Source organism: Papaver somniferum, unplaced genomic scaffold (genome assembly GCF_003573695.1).
Source record: "Papaver somniferum cultivar HN1 unplaced genomic scaffold, ASM357369v1 unplaced-scaffold_10, whole genome shotgun sequence".
In the NCBI taxonomy this organism is placed as follows: Eukaryota; Viridiplantae; Streptophyta; class Magnoliopsida; order Ranunculales; family Papaveraceae; genus Papaver; species Papaver somniferum.
In genome coordinates, this window is record NW_020618825.1 from 14,887,629 (window position 1) to 14,907,590 (window position 19,962).

The window sequence follows — 19,962 nt, forward strand, 5'->3', positions numbered from 1 at the left end:
AAACAGTCCAAAACATCGAAGATGATGTATGATAACTCCACCATCTCGGCTAGACCATGTCATCACGAGTCTATTTTGCCTATAAATACCAGTCCATGTTGAAGGAGATGGACAACTTATGTATTATTAGATGGTCTTTCTACACAGAATTCCTGAGAGATATCTAGAGAAGGAGAGAGTGAGAAATCTAAGTGATATTTGTAAATCTTTCCAGGGTAAGACCCTAATCATTAATAAGAAAACATCTTCTTTCTCGTGGACATAGGTTTTCATGGCCGAACCACGTTATATTCTTGTGTTGATCTTTACTTTTCAAGTTCTTTATATCTTGTTCATCTTGAATCTTGAATGTTTGAAGTAGTTTATAGCCTTTAAATTTATATGGGTGTAGTCATTAGAAAAGATGCAAATACATTTTGGGATAGAAACAGGGAGGTATGAAGATCTATTCTACCTCCCTAGCAACAGCTCTATATGATTTTCATAATATCCATGAGAGAAGTGGATTTCATACCACTGTGTAGAATTTTGTTAGAGTTTATGAGTAGAGCTCAGGATCAATCACGGTCCATGCGATTTGTGGAGTCTCGAAACCCTCAAAATCAACAGATCTACATCTTTTTCATCAGTTTTCTTTAAGATTTTTGTTCTTTTAAGATTTCTATGTCTTCCTTAAGACGCTCAGGAGAGTTGTAGATCAGAGCAAAAATGGAGCTTTAAACACTTCGGTGCTCAAACGATCTCCTCCATGAAGGAGCTTGGAAGAAATACTAGTCAGTAAGCTTCATAAGAGAAATATCATCCTATGAAAGTTGAAAAGACAGATTTTTCATGATGTTTATCATCAAACTCAAAATAATCCGAGACCTCCTTGTTAGAAACTTAACACTAAGTCAAGGGGAAGGATTAATGAGTACATAATCAATCATCAAACTCAAATTTTGTCCAAAATAAAAAGCTTAAAGATGATGAGAAATATTTCCTAGAATGGGAAGATATACTCAATCGTCATAATTTGGTTTTATCCCATAGAGGTAAAACGTGTAGGAGGAGGTATTTTTCTCAAAAAGAGAGACAAATAAAATAACTTTTCTCCATCATTTCAAACCTCGTGCAAGTAGGGAATGTTTTGACATTTTCACATGTCTCCAAAGTGTACTAAAAAGTCTTCTTGTACAAAAGTTGTCCAGTCTGAAGTCTGACTTAGTAATTGCACGTGACCTGCAAACTTAGGGTCCCACTTTTCTAGAAGAATAGACAAATTAAGCATTATTTCATATATCGCAGGTAAGGCGATGGTGACGAGACGATCTACTCGTGCGAGCCAAGGCGAAACTGGTGGAACCCACCAAGATGGTCTAGACGACATGGAGCTAGGTGAGACGATGCACAACGGTGCACTCCCTGGAGAGGGACAACCGATAATCCATATCGGAAGGGGTTAACAGATAACTCCAGCTCTGACAAAGAGGGAAACCCCTTCGAAGGGAAAGAAGATATCCATTTGACTCAACCAGGAGGGTTGAACAGTTTTCCAAGGCAATCGGTGGACTATGAAACAAATAAGTATGAACCTTCGAACCATGGCGATACCACTGCGACCGTTGCATCCATCCTAAAAGCGCAGGAGGCGCAGGGTGAGAGAATGAAGAAATAAGAAAGACGTAACAGGAGGTTAGAACGGAGAAACCGTCGGCTGAAATGCAGAGCAAATAAAAAGGTTCCACTTGCTACCATAGAGGAGATCCCCGGGGAGGAGAATCCATTTGAAAACTTGCAAGACGATGAGCGAGTCAATATCCCTGACACCTCAAACGAGGAAACAGTGGATCGCTTTCCCAAGGAAAGCAAAGGCGTCCTAAACGAGGAGGATAGTCCATCCGAGGGATCATCCGATGTCGATCCCAAGCATAAGCGAGAGAATACTAAAAATGACGAAACTAAATGCGTGGTCGAGAATCTCGCCTCCGCTAATCCAAAACGAGGGAGACCACGAAGTCAAATCGTTCCAAGATTGTATTGTATACCGAACAATCGGATGAGGACTCTGAGAAATCCAGATATCGCCGTCGAGAAAACTCTTTCTCGACCGAAAGAGCACAAGGAAGGAAAAAGAAGGCCGAAACGAGGCACATAGACGATCAGTTGCAGGATCGACTCTGCCACCTAGAGTCTATGTGTAGAGAAGCCACAGGAAAACACGAAAACAAGAAGTTGGTAGAGGTAATGCAAGAGGCCAGACAATCCCCCTTGTCCGAGAACCTATTAACACAACCATTTCAAAGGAAATGATCCCCCCGACATTCACAGCTCCATTTACTAGGATCAGAGACACAATTGAACATCTTAGAACTTACCGCATGACACTAACCCAATGGGATCAATACGATGTGGTGTTGTGTAAGTCTTTCCCAGCTAGTCTAAGGGACGAAGCCCTAATGTAGTTTACCAATTTACCAAAAGGATCGGTTAAATCATTCGCTCACCTATCCGAGTTGTTCTTAGAAACATACATTTACAATAGCAGAGTCAAACCTGAAGTCGACGCACTGTTCCAGATAACGCGAGGACCAAATGAGTCACTTCGTTCTCTATTAACACGATGGAGGAAATTATGCGCCGAGATCGGAAGAGTCCCTGAGGCCTACGCGATCTTGGGCTTCAAAAACAGTCTGAGAAAGACAGATCCCATATTCGTCCGCATGTATGAAACCATGCCAAAGAATTTGGAAAAGCTGAGAGAAATCCAGGAGGACTACGTGTCCCTTGAAGAACTTCAAGATGGTACTTATGATAAGATGGTAAAAGGAACCAGTAGAGGAGAAAACGCGGTAGAACCACGGAACCCCCAGGCGCCAGCCCAAGGAGCAGGGCGACTCAATAACGGGTCAACCCAGTTCGATAAACATCGGAGTGGAGGATGGAAAGGGCGAGACCAAGCCCAACAAAAGAAGGGAAAGTTTGTAAACCCAGTCTACACGAAACTAAACACCCCCATATCCGATATCCTCAAAAAGATCGACGGAAAACACAAAATCACTTACCCATGGAACAGAAGTCAGCAGCCAGAGCGGGCCAAAAATAGAACTGACTTCTGCGAGTTCTATCAATTCCATAGTCACATGATAGACTCGTGCAGGGACTTGAAAAATATAGTGCGGGATATGATCAATGAAGGAAAACTCCAAGAGTATATCACGCAACCAGTGATCCAACCAGTCGCTGGGGCACCCATACATCGTGTGGAGATCCCCCGTGAGGCACAATATCTAGGGTGCAATACAATATCGCACTCAGATATCATTGCTCCCACCCCTGAAGGAAATATCACAGGCAAATTCACAAACGAAACTTCGAAGGAGACGAAGTCTTCAGTGTAGCTAGAGAGCTCCCCATTGAGGAGTGGATGAAATTTTCCATTAGCTTTTCATCCTCGGAAGTACCTGATGGAGGTCGGAATCACAACGACACGCTAGTGGTCACGATGGCCATCGCACTTTCCTAACATGAAGGCGAGGAAGAAAAACCCAAGGCGTTTCCATGGGCCATGCCTAAAATCCTGATCGATGGAGGAAGCTCTGTGGAGATCTTGTTTTATGAAACATACAAACAGATGGGTCTTAGAGACGACTTCCTAATACCCCCCCACCTACAACATATTTGGCTTCAACGGAACGTCAACTCGCCCAAGGGGCGAGGTGACATTAGAAATCCGAGTGGGAAAAATCCTCACCTTAACCCCTTTTTGTGTAGTGGACGTTCTTTCACCCCTTTATGGAGTTGCCTCGACTTACTATCAGAGTCTAAGGTTCCCCACGCCGGATGAAGTCGCAGAAATCATCGGAGACTCCGGTGAGGAAAAATATTGCTACAAGATGGGTGTTCATAATGGCGAACACAAAGTAAATTCCACAAGGGAAAAGAAGAAAAGGGCAAAGAATGCTAAGAGACGGGCTGAAATCGATGCTTACATCGCGGTAACAAACGAAGCAAGAAGCTCAAACGATGTACCGATCCCGGATAATATTCCCATATCGGACTCTCCCATGGGACCTATACAAAACCTCTCCGATGTCGGAGAACTTAAGTCAAACTTCTCAGCCTCGGAGCCAACAAAAGAAGTAAACATTAGAACACCCGAAAATCCGGGTATGATTAGAATTGGGAACTCTCCTCGATAAGGAAGAAGAAGAAAAATTAGTACAAGTACTAAGAGAATATTCCGATGTCCTCGCATGGCGCATGGAAGACATGCCTGGAATAGATCCAGAAGTCTGCTGCCATCATTTGAAAATCAATTCTAAACATAAGCCTGTGAGGAAAAACATGGGACATGTGGCGTCAGAATATCACGAAGCAATTCAAAAAGAATTAAAAAAGATGGAGGCATCAGGAGTTATCCGAGAAGTGCAATATCCGACATGGATATCTAACATGGTGATAGTACCAAAGAAAAATGGAGGAGTGCGTATTTTCGTTGATTTTAGTGATCTTAACAAAGCCTACCCGAAAGACAGCTTTCCACTCCACAACATTGAACAGCACATAGAAGCAACATACGGATATGGACTACCATCCCTAATGGACGGATACTCGGGATACAACCAGATCCCACTCGCCGAGGAAGATCAAGAGCATACCGCCTTCTTCACTCCACGAGGTCTATACTGTTACACTAAAATACCATTTGGATTAAAGAACGCAGGTGCAACTTACCAAATAATGGTGGAAAAAGTGTTTGACAATTGGATACATAAAACCCTAGAGGTATATGCGGATAATATGCTTGTCAAGAGCAAGCTTCCACAAAATCATGCAAAGGAACTCAAAGAGATATTCGAACAAATGCGAAAGTTTAATATGAAAATTAACCCCGAAAAATGTGCCTTTGGAGTAACCTCAGGAAAATTCTTGGGATATTTGGTCACCAAACGAGGTATCGAAGTCGACCCGGATAAAGTGAGGGCCATACTAGAAATTCCCTCGCCTGCCACAGTCAAGGACGTGCAAAGAATAAACGGTCGATTGTAGTCCCTAGGAAGGTTCATCGCCAGATCGTCTGATAAACTCAAATATTTCTTCATCACCTTGAAAAAAGGAGAAAAATTCTCATGGAGAAATGAGTGCGAAGAATCCTTCCAGAGGATTAAGGAGCATCTAGATACCTTACCAATTCTACAAAAGCCTAACCCAGGTGAGAACCTTTACCTCTATCTGTCAGCAACTAACACCTCGATTAGTGCGGTGCTAACTCTGATAGACAAAGAGGTAGAACACCCCATTTACTTCATAAGCAAGACTCTAACGTCGGAAGAGAAAAACTATTTCAATATCGAGAAAATAATCTTATCTCTAGTCTATGCAACCCAAAAGTTGCGAACATATTTTCATGCTCATACTGTGACAGTCATCACAAAAGCTCCGATAGAATCTGTGCTAGACCATGCCGACAGAGCATGTAGAATATCCAAATGGGGAGCCCAAATTAAACAATTTGGGGTGAAATACCAAGCCCAAACTGCAATAAAAACCCAGGTGGTTGCAGATTTCTTAGCTGATTTCCCTCTAGAGGATACCGATGAAATCGAAGAAATCCCCGGAATGGAGGACGAGCTAGAGGATCCTCCCGAGCTAATTTGTTCGGAGAACCCAAGACGATGGGAAGTCTTTGTAGACGGATCATGCAATTCAGGAGGGTCTGGCATTGGAACGGTCTTTACGACGCCGACATGTCGAAGGATCGTTTATAGCTTCAGGCTAGAATTCCCCGCTACAAACAACATAGATGAATATGAGGCAGTAATACATGCCCTCCGAGTAATAATTGCACTAGGAATCACTGAAGTTAGGCTTACGAGCGACTCACAGCTTGTTGTCTGACAGATCGAGGGAAGATTTCAGGCTGCTGATCCATGTTTGCAGCGATATCTCCAATTGTCTAAACACTACATCGAACAAATATCACATTCAGACATTTGAACAAAAACAACAACAGGCACGCAGACGCCTTAGCATTCATAGCCTGCATGACAGTAGATACGGAGGCTACAAATGTTCGAATTGAAAGGGTCATGCTCCCCTCCATCCCCCTAGAAGGAGACATGGAAATACTCAATATGGACTCAACCACCCAAACAGAGGCTCTACCCGAGGATGATTGGAGAACACCAATCATGAATTATCTAGCCAACGACGATCTCCCAAGCGACCAACAGCTCGCACACAAAATAATATCACGATCTGGGAATTACCAGCTCCGGGATGGCGTTCTATATAAACAGTCATACCTAAGACCCCTATTCAGATGCCTTTCCTTTGCCGAAGACCAAGAGATACTAAGGGATATACACTACGGTTACGCAAGGAACCATAGTGGGGGACTATCCCTAGCTCACAAAGCAAGACTGCAATGATACTTTTGGCCTCTCATGAACGAGGACTCAAAGCAAATGGAAAAATCCTGCATAGAATTCCAAAATTTTGGCAAAAGAAGGCATGCACCATCAATGGACCAAAAGTCTGTCCTAAGCCCCTGGTCATTCGCCAAGTGGGGAGTCGATATAGTTGGACCCATACGAGCTGGAACAGGACAATGAAAATACTTAATCGTTGCCACAGACTACTTTACAAAGTGGGTAGAAACCTCATCCCTGAGACACATCCGAGACCATGATGTTTTTAGATTTCTTTTCGAACATATCATATGTCGCTTCGGTATCCCAGCCGCCATCGTATCTGACAATGGGGCCCAACTCCGAGGGAAAAACATTGATCTTCTCTTTAACTGTTTCAAGATCAGGAAAAATAAATCCACACCCATCTATCCCGAGAGCAATGGCCAGAAAGAGGAAACTAATAAAACCATTGCCGACATGCTCAAGAAGAAGCTAGACGGATACGGTGCCAGTTGGTGCGAACAGTTGCATAACGTTCTTTGGGCCTACCGAATCACTAGGAGAGAAGCAACAGGGATGAATCCTTTCGCTCTCACATACGGCACGGAATCGATCATCCTGATAGTCCCCGGCAACGGCGCCAAAAACTTGGCAGGCTTCTAAAAGGTCCTAAAAATTATCCCCGGCCAAAAACTTGGTGGGCCCGGAGATATGTATAAAATTAAGCGCAATAAAAACGGGGGCCTACAGTAATACCGCAAGTGCACGGTCGTCGGTTGTAGCTCGTGCAAGTACGGGTCGATCCACAGAGATCGGGTGTGTTTGGAGTGTTTCTAGCTATTTTGGCTTCCTAAATTGCTATTGGGCTATGAATACCCTTTGGAACTGTTGGGCTTAATGGGTTTGTTTTTTTTTTAACAATGAAATACTTTAGGCCTTGGGCCTGTGAAGTGAACTGAGCCTTGGACTCAGTTGGTTTGGTCTTGGGCTTTTGAGTTTAGGCTTATGGATTAAGCCCACAGGTTGGTTGAATTGGGCTTTGATTTTTTAATGAACTGGGCTTCAACTTTTGGTTCAAATCTGGGCTTAGTAACTGTGGACTGGGCCTTAGGCTTCACTGAAGTGAATTGGGCTCAGTTGGACTTTGGACTCAGTTGGAGAAGAAGTGGCAGGGCAGCAGAAGGAGCAAGAGCTGCACAGCAAGGCCAACAGCAACTGCAGCAGAACAAGCAACATCAGCTACAGCAGTAGAATGTACAAGATGAGCAGTGCAGCAGCAGTAGAAAATGCACAGCAGTGCAGCAGCAACAGAGTTGCAGCAGCAGCTGCAGCTGCTCAAGCAGTGAAGAAAACAGCAAACAAAATGAAAGATACAACAGGGCAACAGCAAAAGCAAAGAACAAAACAAGATAACCAAGGCCTAAGGCCAAGGGCAAGGTTGTGGAGAAACTGACATGAAGCAAGGCTAGGCAGAAAACAGGCAAACAAATAGAATGAGAAGAAAACTAGCTTGCTATGAGCACTAGTTTCTCCCAATGCACAACCAACACTACAACCTAAGCATGCAACAAGAATGGCAAGAAAATCAGCTTGCTATGAGCACTGATTTCTTGCCATTGCACAATCAGCACAAAGCTTCACAGATGTCTAGCCTAGCATTCCTTCAAATGACAGTGAATTAAACATGACATCACACAAACATTACATGGCAGTGAGCATAACAGTGAACATTTAACAGTGAGTAGAATTGACAGTGAACATCAAGCATTAACAGTGCATTAACAAACAATTTTGAACATAAACATAACATGAAATAAGCATAACAGGAACATAACACATTGAACTGAAATTAACAGGATATTATAAGACTTAAAATTGAACTGTGGACTAAAGTTGAACTAAAATTAACAGGACATGAAAATTAACAGAACTTAGCAGTTCTGGATGCAGGCTAATCCCAACATGGTTTCTAACACAACCCATAGTTCCAATTTATAGTCACAGACCCAAATTCCCTAAATTACCTAATTCCCCCAAAATTAGGGTTTGTTCTTCCCCAAATTACAAAAATTGAAATTAGGTTTTACCTAATCACTGATAGCACTCAATAGCTTCGACCCAATCTTCCTCTGACTCCCCTCATGCTATCCACGCCTCCAATTGCTTCATCTATCAATCTAATTCACCAAATCCAATCCTAACAGTGAAAGGATGGTGGAGTTGTTGAAATAGCTTAATAGGTGATAGGGGTGATGATATTGATGGGTTGCGGTTGTTGTGGAGAGTTGGTGGTTTGGTGGCTGTTGCAGGAGTGGTGGTGATGGTGGTGCGGCAAAGGAGGTGGTTCTGCAGAGAGGGGGGTGATGGTGGTAGATGGGTTCGATGAATGGGAGAAGGGGGTTGTTTGGTTAGGTGGTAGGGCTCGGTGATAGAGTGTTGAGCGAATCATCTAGTCTTGATGTTCTGTGACTCTGAGCTGCGAGATGCGAAGCTGGTAGGTAGATCGGACGGTGATGAAGTGAAGCTTAGCGACCGTCAGATTTTGATACAACAAATCAACGATGCCAGATGGAGTTAGTTGTAGTGTTAGGCGGAGATATCAAACTTTGATGACAGCAAGGGAGCGACCGTTGGATTCAACTACCATCTAATCTGAAGGCTTGGAATTTCAGCGCTGTGGTGCTCGGCAGAGACTCAGATTTTGATGCTCTATGAAGGAGCGACCGTCGGATGCTTCTGAGAACTGATCTGATGGCTGAGAACGGAGGCGCTTTTGTGTGTAGAAAATGAGGTTGTGCGCACCATTCTTCGCGGCTTCCTTGCGTAATTTCTCCCGGCTTTTCACTACTTTTCTGCTCTTTTCGCTCCGCGACTCATCCGAACTTTATTTATTACCTAAAAATGCAAAATTAATTAATAAAAATATTTATTCTTGAAAACAATGAAAATACAGAATATGGGATAAAATGTAGAATTAATGCATAAAAGATGAGTTAAATGCCAACAAAAAGGGATAAATATATACAATATTTGGCACTCATCAAATACCCCCAAACCTGAATTTTACTTGTCCTCAAGTAAAACAAAACTAAGGAAATCCTAACTATACCACTGTCGCTGGTCTTCGAATGCATTTAGCGTATGCACTAAGCCTTTTAAACCACTAAGTGTCCCTAGTGGACGAGTTGAAGTCTCGTGAAGGTTTACCAGAGGTGTGCCTACAAAACCTAAGGACAAAATATAAGCTCAGATTCCATCAAATGTGACATGTGCAAAACAGTTAAGCTCACAGCAAAATGGAGATGTCAATCTAGCTATCGAAGGCACAATCCTAGCACTGATAACAAAAAAGACATGTGATAAGAGTGTAAAGTGTATCTACACATGTGTAAAGAAAGATCTGAAGTATGACTACTAATCACCAAGAGATAGTTTCTCAGGCTAAGAACTGAGGTCGAAATCTAGCTAGCTGTCCGGACTTTACGAGAATTGTGAATGAGTTGGAGGTATTTCACAATTACTCGCGTTGTACATCAATGGCATACACCCTCCTTGCTTATTACAAAAACAACAAAGATGACTATTTACATGACTCTTATTTACATTGACTATTCTCTTTTTATTTTTGGAACAAGAGATGATGGAATTGATAAATACTTGATTTTTTTTTTGTATTTTTTTTGTTTTTTTTTTTTTTTTTTTTTTGAATATATACATCGTTTTTTTTTTTTTTTTTTTTTTAACAGGAAACACTTTTGATACATATACAAAAGGAAACAAAAGATTACATGACACTTTGCAAGAGGTAGCCCTTTTTGATGCACCCAGTTAAATTCGATGGTTGTTTTCTTAATGTAACCTCCACCTTCTATCCCAACCAACCAAAGAACAAGCTAGTCAAGTTTCGTTCAGTATTCTAAAGTGATTGGCAATCGTAACTTCCTATCAACACCTTGAAGATCGAGGCCATACATGTATTGGTAGATCGTGCGCGTGCAAATTTCTTATCACTATGTGAATTGTGCTAGAATCAGGGTGCCTAAATATCTAGACTAAGACTCCTAATAAAAATACATATTTGCACAAGAGTCAACATTTCAAGGTAAATGAGCTCCATTTTTATGATTTTTCATTTTTTTTTTTTGAATTTTGATTTTTCAATTTTTTTGGAATTTTTCAATTTTTTCAAAAAGAAGAAGGAGTTTTTTTCAATTATGGCAATTATCGTGGTATCTACTCTATACCCCCAAACCTAAACTAAACATTGTCCTCAATGTTTCAAAATATGGAAAGGATTAAAATGCAACATATGGAAAGGGACATGCTGAGTAGAGTAAAAGGAGAGAGAATACCCGATTTCGGCGAAAGCAGAATTAAAACTCCGTTATTCAAGGCAAAAATCCAACATATTTCAACCGAGATCATATTGGATTAGCAAAATATATACAAAAGGAACAAAAGGTTTTTTAAGAAATTTTATCTACTGGGTTATATACAAAAAATTCACCATACACCAAAAGTCTAAAGAGTTGAGGATCAACCCAAAAGAAAAAGTGTAGAGACAAAGAAAGTTTCAAAACACTAAAATTGGACTTAAATGGGAGGGAGAGTGAAAAACCGAATGAATTACCCCTAAACCTAAATTTTTCAACAGGTTTACTTTTAAGCACAAAATCTAACAATTTTAAGGGTTCAGGATTCAAAAGGTCTAACTCATAATGGACTGTTTTCGGGATGGGAAAACATGCAATTTCCAACTGTGGCTCTTTAAAAGTGTTATATTTTGAAGCAAAATAGTCCAAGAGGACTTGGGAAGCACACAGTTCCAATCCTAGATTAGGAATTTTCAGAAAAATCGGTTTGACAATATGGGTACAAACCAAATCTAGGTTGGGTGGAAGGCCACCAAATTGTGACTTAGGTAGAAGAATAGGCATAACATTATCAATCAAATCAAAGTCTTCTAACTCATCTACACATGTCACATCATGCTCACAATCATCAATCACATTGGCAAGATCACAATCAGAATTATCAACATCATCAACAGATTTATTTTCGTGTATCGGCACATCAGGGGAAACCACATGGAATACTAGAAGAAATATCATGCATTAAGGTCGGGGCAGAGCCTAATGTATTTGAACCCAAAGGTTCCATAACATTTTCAGTATAGACATGTTCTTCTAACATAACATCATAATCATCATCATCATCATGATAGGATTTTGCAATCTAGGATAATTTTCAATCCTAAGGTCGGAGCTATTACAAGAATAAAACTCTAATTCATGGGGATTCATATCATGTGGTGTTGTTCCTGTTTCCCTAACGGATTCCCATTGATGGGTTTTTTTCTGCAATCTCGGCTAAAAAATTCCATGCATCATCCACAGATTTATCAATAAACTCACCATTACACATAGATTCAACCATGGTTCGAGATTTAAAGTCTAGTCCCTCATAGAGGATGACGACAAGTCTCCACTTCTCAATTCCATGGTGCGGACATTCACTCAACAAATCATTAAAACGTTCAAAATAGTGAAAAACAGTTTCCTCATCCAATTGGACAAAACAATTGATACTTTGACGAATAGCGATGGTCCTATGGTGTGGAAAAATTTTGGAAAAATTGATTAGTGAGTTGTTCCCAAGTGGTGATTGATTGTGGTCTCAAACCGTAAAACCATGTTTTGGCCCTTTCTTTTAAAGAAAATGTAAACAAACGCAATTTCAGAGAGTCTTCGGACAAATGATCAGGTTGCATAGTCCGACAAATTTGTTCAAACTCTCTTACATGAGTATAGGGGTTCTCAGAATCGAACCCTCGAAATATAGGAAGTATTTGTATCATGCTTGCATTTATTTTAAAAGGGTTATTGGTTTGAGGTAAGACAATACATGATAATGGAATTTGTATTGATGGATACATGTATTCATGGAGAGCACGAGGTTGGTCCATTTTGAAATGACAAAAGCCCACTATTTGGTTTTTAAGGGTTTGGATTTTTGGGAAAATTTGGTTTTGGGGGATATTTGAAAATTTGGTTTAAAATGGGAGCAAAAGAATTTTTTTTTTTTTTTTTTTTTTTTTTTTTTAAAAATAATAATAAAATGAAGAAAATAAAATTTGGTTTTTGAAATGGGAGCAAGCCCACTGTGCAAGCCTCTAATGAAATGAAGGAAGGCTGCGGCCTACGAAAATCCAAGTTTTAATTTTTGAAAGTTTAATTTGGCCCAGTTGGTTAAGGCCCGAAGTTTGTTTTAAAACTTTGGTTTCGAGGTCCACTTACAAGTCCACAACCAGTTATAAGCTCAGCTGGGTTTAAACCCAGAGTCCAAAATACAAGTCCAATGAAAGAATTTAAACAAGCCCACACAAAATAAATACAAGCCCACAAATTAAACAAACAAGCCCAAAAATAAATTATTACAAACCCAAAATAGGAAAATAAAAAAGCCCAAAAAATTGGGTTAATTATTACAAGCCCACAATTAAAAAAATTGGAAGCCCACAGGTTGGGTTCTCTCAATGAAATGGGTTTAGGCTTATCTTTTTAGCACAGCCCAGCTGCTCTGATATTGTTGCAAAAACCCAGTTGGGTTTTGGTTCTTTTCCTTGGTGGCGTCCCAGCAGAGGAAAAACAGGTTCAGAACAGCAGGTCCAATAGCAAATGAAATGAAGCAGATGCAGATGCAAATGCTATGAAATGAAATGCAAAATAGCTAAGAAAAACACAGATAAAACACAGCACCAATCCCCGGCAGCGGCGCCAAAAACTTGGTGGGCCCCGAAGATAGGTATATTTTAATGCAAAACATTCCCCGGCAACGGCGCCAAAAACTTGATAGTCCCCGGCAACGGCGCCAAAAACTTGGCAGGCTTCTAAAAGGTCCTAAAAATTATCCCCGGCCAAAAACTTGGTGGGCCCGGAGATATGTATAAAATTAAGCGCAATAAAAACGGGGGCCTACAGTAATACCGCAAGTGCACGGTCGTCGGTTGTAGCTCGTGCAAGTACGGGTCGATCCACAGAGATCGGGTGTGTTTGGAGTGTTTCTAGCTATTTTGGCTTCCTAAATTGCTATTGGGCTATGAATACCCTTTGGAACTGTTGGGCTTAATGGGTTTGTTTTTTTTTTAACAATGAAATACTTTAGGCCTTGGGCCTGTGAAGTGAACTGAGCCTTGGACTCAGTTGGTTTGGTCTTGGGCTTTTGAGTTTAGGCTTATGGATTAAGCCCACAGGTTGGTTGAATTGGGCTTTGATTTTTTAATGAACTGGGCTTCAACTTTTGGTTCAAATCTGGGCTTAGTAACTGTGGACTGGGCCTTAGGCTTCACTGAAGTGAATTGGGCTCAGTTGGACTTTGGACTCAGTTGGAGAAGAAGTGGCAGGGCAGCAGAAGGAGCAAGAGCTGCACAGCAAGGCCAACAGCAACTGCAGCAGAACAAGCAACAGCAGCTACAGCAGTAGAATGTACAAGATGAGCAGTGCAGCAGCAGTAGAAAATGCACAGCAGTGCAGCAGCAACAGAGTTGCAGCAGCAGCTGCAGCTGCTCAAGCAGTGAAGAAAACAGCAAACAAAATGAAAGATACAACAGGGCAACAGCAAAAGCAAAGAACAAAACAAGATAACCAAGGCCTAAGGCCAAGGGCAAGGTTGTGGAGAAACTGACATGAAGCAAGGCTAGGCAGAAAACAGGCAAACAAATAGAATGAGAAGAAAACTAGCTTGCTATGAGCACTAGTTTCTCCCAATGCACAACCAACACTACAACCTAAGCATGCAACAAGAATGGAAAGAAAATCAGCTTGCTATGAGCACTGATTTCTTGCCATTGCACAATCAGCACAAAGCTTCACAGATGTCTAGCCTAGCATTCCTTCAAATGACAGTGAATTAAACATGACATCACACAAACATTACATGGCAGTGAGCATAACAGTGAACATTTAACAGTGAGTAGAATTGACAGTGAACATCAAGCATTAACAGTGCATTAACAAACAATTTTGAACATAAACATAACATGAAATAAGCATAACAGGAACATAACACATTGAACTAAAATTAACAGGATATTATAAGACTTAAAATTGAACTGTGGACTAAAGTTGAACTAAAATTAACAGGACATGAAAATTAACAGAACTTAGCAGTTCTGGATGCAGGCTAATCCCAACATGGTTTCTAACACAACCCATAGTTCCAATTTATAGTCACAGACCCAAATTCCCTAAATTACCTAATTCCCCCAAAATTAGGGTTTGTTCTTCCCCAAATTACAAAAATTGAAATTAGGTTTTACCTAATCACTGATAGCACTCAATAGCTTCGACCCAATCTTCCTCTGACTCCCCTCATGCTATCCACGCCTCCAATTGCTTCATCTATCAATCTAATTCACCAAATCCAATCCTAACAGTGAAGAGGATGGTGGAGTTGTTGAAATAGCTTAATAGGTGATAGGGGTGATGATATTAGTGATGGGTTGCGGTTGTTGTGGAGAGTTGGTGGTTTGGTGGCTGTTGCAGGAGTGGTGGTGATGATGGTGGTGCGGCAGGGAAGGAGGTGGTTCTGCAGAGAGGGGGGTGATGGTGGTAGATGGGTTCGATAGAATGGGAGAAGGGGGTTGTTTGGTTAGGTGGTAGGGCTCGGGTGATAGAGTGTTGAGCGAATCCATCTAGTCTTGATGTTCTGTGACTCTGAGCTGCGAGATGCGAAGCTGGTAGGTAGATCGGACGGTGATGTGAAGTGAAGCTTGTAGCGACCGTCAGATTTTTTGATACAACGAAATCAACGATGCCAGATGGAGTTAGGTACTGTAGTGTTAGTCGGAGATATCAAACTTTGATGCACAGCAAGGGAGCGACCGTTGGATTCAACTACCATCTAATCTGAAGGCTTGGAATTTCAGCGCTGTGGTGCTAGGCAGAGACATCAGATTTTGATGCTCTATGAGGGAGCGACCGTCGGATGCTTCTGAGAACTGATCTGATGGCTGAGAACGGAGGCGCTTTTGTGTGTAGAAAATGAGGTTGTGCGCACCATTCTTCGCGGCTTCCTTGCGTAATTTCTCCCGGCTTTTCACTACTTTTCTGCTCTTTTTGCTCCGCGACTCATCCGAACTTTATTTATTACCTAAAAATGCAAAATTAATTAATAAAAATATTTATTCTTGAAAACAATAAAAATACAGAATATGGGATAAAATGTAGAATTAATGCATAAAAGATGAGTTAAATGCCAACAAAAAGGGATAAATATATACAATATTTGGCACTCATCACATCCCAACTGAAGCAATGATTCCTATAACTAAGACAGAGGCATTGGAGAAAAACCTAACCTCGGACATGATACTCTCCAAGTTAGACGATCTGGAGGACAACAGGGAAATAACCCTTCAAAGAATTGAAAACTATCATCGGACGCTAGCCCGTGAATCAACAAACGTGTTCACAAAAGACAATTTATCCCAGGCGATAAAGTTTGGTGCGAGATTCCGTCATATCAGCGCGAATCAGGAAAATTTGCACCCACATGGTAAGGCCCACTAACAGTCATAGCCAAGGCAGGCGATGGAGCATACAGGTTGCTCAAGTCCAATGGCGAAGAACTCGAACGCCCATGAAACATTAGATACCTAAAAGAATACAATGCTTAACAAGTCTCATAGTCAGACAACCAAAGTCCGAGAATGGTACATAATACCTACTTGTAAAAGGTCATGAAACCTTCCTCAAATGTACTAAGGGTATATAAACCCTCTTTTGAGGTTAATAAAATAACCCCTTTTGTGCACGTTCATCCATTTGCGTTGATTGGTTTTTATTTTTCGCTTATGTTTGTTTTTATTTTCCTATTATCTTCTGATTTCTTTCTTTATATTTTGCATATAGAACAATCATATCATACTTACATTATAACAAAATCCATCAAGACTATGGCACGGTGATATTCACACCTTCCATTCTACTACGAATGATGCGGGGGACACCCTAAGCTACCTAAGACGGGAACAGACCTAATGTAATGCCATCACGATCATGAAATCAGATGATGTCCTCCCATAACAAGAGATATCCAGAATCAAGGTACTTACCTTCGGCTGAAGCAAGAATCACTTGACCGAGATATCGCCCTACAAAACATGGTTAAACAGAAAGTGACTCAAACATCCGAGCACTCAACCAAGTGGCAGGTGTAACCTAAACCGGATACCATTAAAAAATTCAAGCCCACTACGGCAGGCGGCGCGAAAGGGATTATCCTATACTTAATGTCCAACACTATAAGAGATGCCTTATTCAATTCAGGAACTGATCACTCCTTGGCTTTGTCATCCTTGGCTGGAACCACATTATACATCAATAAAAAATCCTCAGAACCGTCAAAATAAAAATATTGGTTAGAACAATGTCACAAAAAAAAATCAATTCCAACACAAAAGGTTTCATTACATTGACCTTGGACACGACTTGAAAAATCTACTAGATGAACCAAAAAAATTCTTAAAATACAGAGCATCGCATTTATGCCCCGCCAGGAGCATCTGGTTCATTGACCATCCGAGCCTCGCCCTCAATGGCATGGGAGATGGCTTATTGGAGAAGGAACGATACCACCACCACGATGACGAGATTAGCAGGAACATTTCCTCAACGAATCGGACATGAGCAATGACAGGACACCTCCATTTAATTACAGTATTCCCACTTCGTATCCGCTAACAGCTTCAAATGCTAAGGCATAAAACAGGGGCAAGGTATATATATATATACGTCTAAATATGAAGGCAGTATTTTATACCTCAGCATTTTCAGCACCTTGGATAACCCATATCCACCACTCATAAAAGAAGGACGATTGTTGTAAATAACAACCTACACGAGAAACAGAAAATGTTTCTAAGCCAAAACGTGTGAACACACACGACACTAAGTGTTCCCAAGGCTAATCGCAAGAAGAAACACAATATATAAGGTGTTTCTAAGCTTGCCCGTAAAAAGGAATACAATAGCAAACACGAAATCCTCCAGTAAAAAGCTCAGTCTCTAGACAGACGAATGAGGCTAAAGACGTTATGCGAAAAGATGGGTCTTTCTGAGAAGACATCGGTGATGATCTAGAAACCGGAGCAAGAAAAACCGAAGTAACACGTAAATGAGAGGACACACCGTCATGTTGGAGAAACCATGAATGAATACCTTGTTGCTATGGAGGACGAGGAGGTAAACGCTCACTGGACATATAAAGCTTTTGCAAAAAAGTCTCTAAAGTTATACAGAAATAAAAAAAGGAATGAAACTCATTTCTCCACCACAAGAGGATTTTTATAGGATAGAAATTCTCGAAAAAACAACCTGCATTTTCAAACCAAAGGTGGTCAAGACACGGTAAACAAGATGATGAAAATCTTGAACGACGACCAAAAGAGGGAAAATATCCTCTCTCTCAAAAAAGTCTAAAGGAAGCCAACAGGCACCCCCAAGACCCACAGACATGAACACACGTGTCAATAAAGACGAGGCGGTTTCAAAGTTTTCTTCCCAACATGCCCTTGGAAAGTTGCAAAGAAAAGGAGCAAAATGTGAGGGTAAATTACCCGATGGCCACGTGTCAACATCCTAAAAGATGAATACATGATAACATGGTGGGGGAGGAACACCGAATCCTGCTCCGAAAAGGAGAGTTCTTCTGAATCGAGACGACCTGCCACAACGCCACATGAATGACGTGTGTGAGGAGTGGTCTAATCCGCTCAGACGGTCAAGTCTAAAAAGAAGGACTGCATTTAATGAAGGATAAGAACGGATGAGAATGAATCTACATCGCAATGGAAGGCTCGGGCGATCTATACTACGACCTAGAAATGATAGAGCACGAGGTTCTCCCAAGGAGGCCCACACGATGAGGAGCGGAGCGAGACGACTCGAAGGGAGAACCAAGTAAGTCATCACGAGGGATAGTATAGAACCAGTCCAAAACAGCGAAGACGATGTACGATAACTCCACCAGCTCGGCTAGACCACGCCATCACGAGTCTATTTTTCCTATAAATACCAGTCCATGCAGAAGGAGATGGACAACTTATGTATTATTAGATGGTCTTTCTACAGAGAATTCCTGAGAGAGATCTAGAGAAGGAGAGAGTGAGAAATCTAAGTGATACTCCCTCTGTCCTATATTATCTGTCCTAATTTCTACTTTGATCTGTCCATTTTTATCTGTCCGCTCTGTTTATAGACATACTTTTCCCTTAAACTATCAAATATACCTTTTATTTTTAATAATCATAAAAACATTTTTAATAAAACTTAATTCAAAATCTTAAATATTATCATCATATATAAAGAAGAAAACTTACTCAATATCTTTGTATTAATTGTCATTCCTTTTTTAAGTAAAAACACTTATGGGTACGGGTTAACATGTCTATATACATGGGAAAGGATCAAATAAATTTATGACAAAATCTCAAATTCATGGTCGAGTATATATATCTAAAGAGGAAATAACCTACAATTTCAATTTTTTTCCCTCTCAAATAAAAATTCCAAAGGCTCCAAAGTTTTAGTGCGGGAAACCAAAATCAAATGGAGGAAAAAAAATATTAAATTGTGGATTTCATAATAAAAGCAGTATAATTTGCTTTTATCTTAAAACATTTCCTAAAATAATATATTATCCAATTTACAAATTTTAACACTAATAATTTTAGTTTTGGTAATAACATAACATTAAATAGGCTAGTCAAGGGCTAGTCATGACATTTTATAGGATTTCCTTAATATCCTGACAAAGTCAAAACGGACTGTTAATTTAGGATGGAGGGAGTATTTGTAATTCTTTCCGGGGTAAGACCCTAATCATTAATAAAAAAAATATCTTCTTTCCCGTGGACTTAGGTTTTCATGGCCGAATCACGTTATATGCTTGTGTTGATCTTTATTTTTCATGTTCTTTATATCTTGTTCATCTTGAATCTTGAATGTTTGAAGTAGTTTATAACCTTTAAATTTATACTAATAATCAGAATCGATACAACTATACTTACATTAAAAGTTGTGGAGTGGGAAGAGATGGTTATACTTGAATCGTTTTGGCTGTGTACGTACAATGTTTTGTTGTTTTTCTTTAAATTGCTGTTAACGGGGTTGTTTATAGTGAAACCAGCTTTGTGACCCGGAGTATTTACTTTCTGACCCAAAAGATCATGTTCCATGAAAATAATTTGTTTTCTTCCCTGCAAACGAATCCTAAGTACATAAAACATCCCACGTTATATTGGAATGGAATGAGTCACATTCTCCATTGTTTTGGGCCACCATAACGTGGACGGTTGGTCAAATGATTGACTCATACCAAAACAACATACCACGAAGAAAATAAAAATAGTGATTAAATCCATCCCGAAAAATTCTCGGAAATTCTAATGGTCAGCCTGGATTCTGAAAAAAAAAATAGACTCTGAAACTCGAAATCTTTTCAAATTTTCGATACATTATCGTGCTTAGCGTGATGTATGCCATGATGTGCCGGTAAATCACGTGTT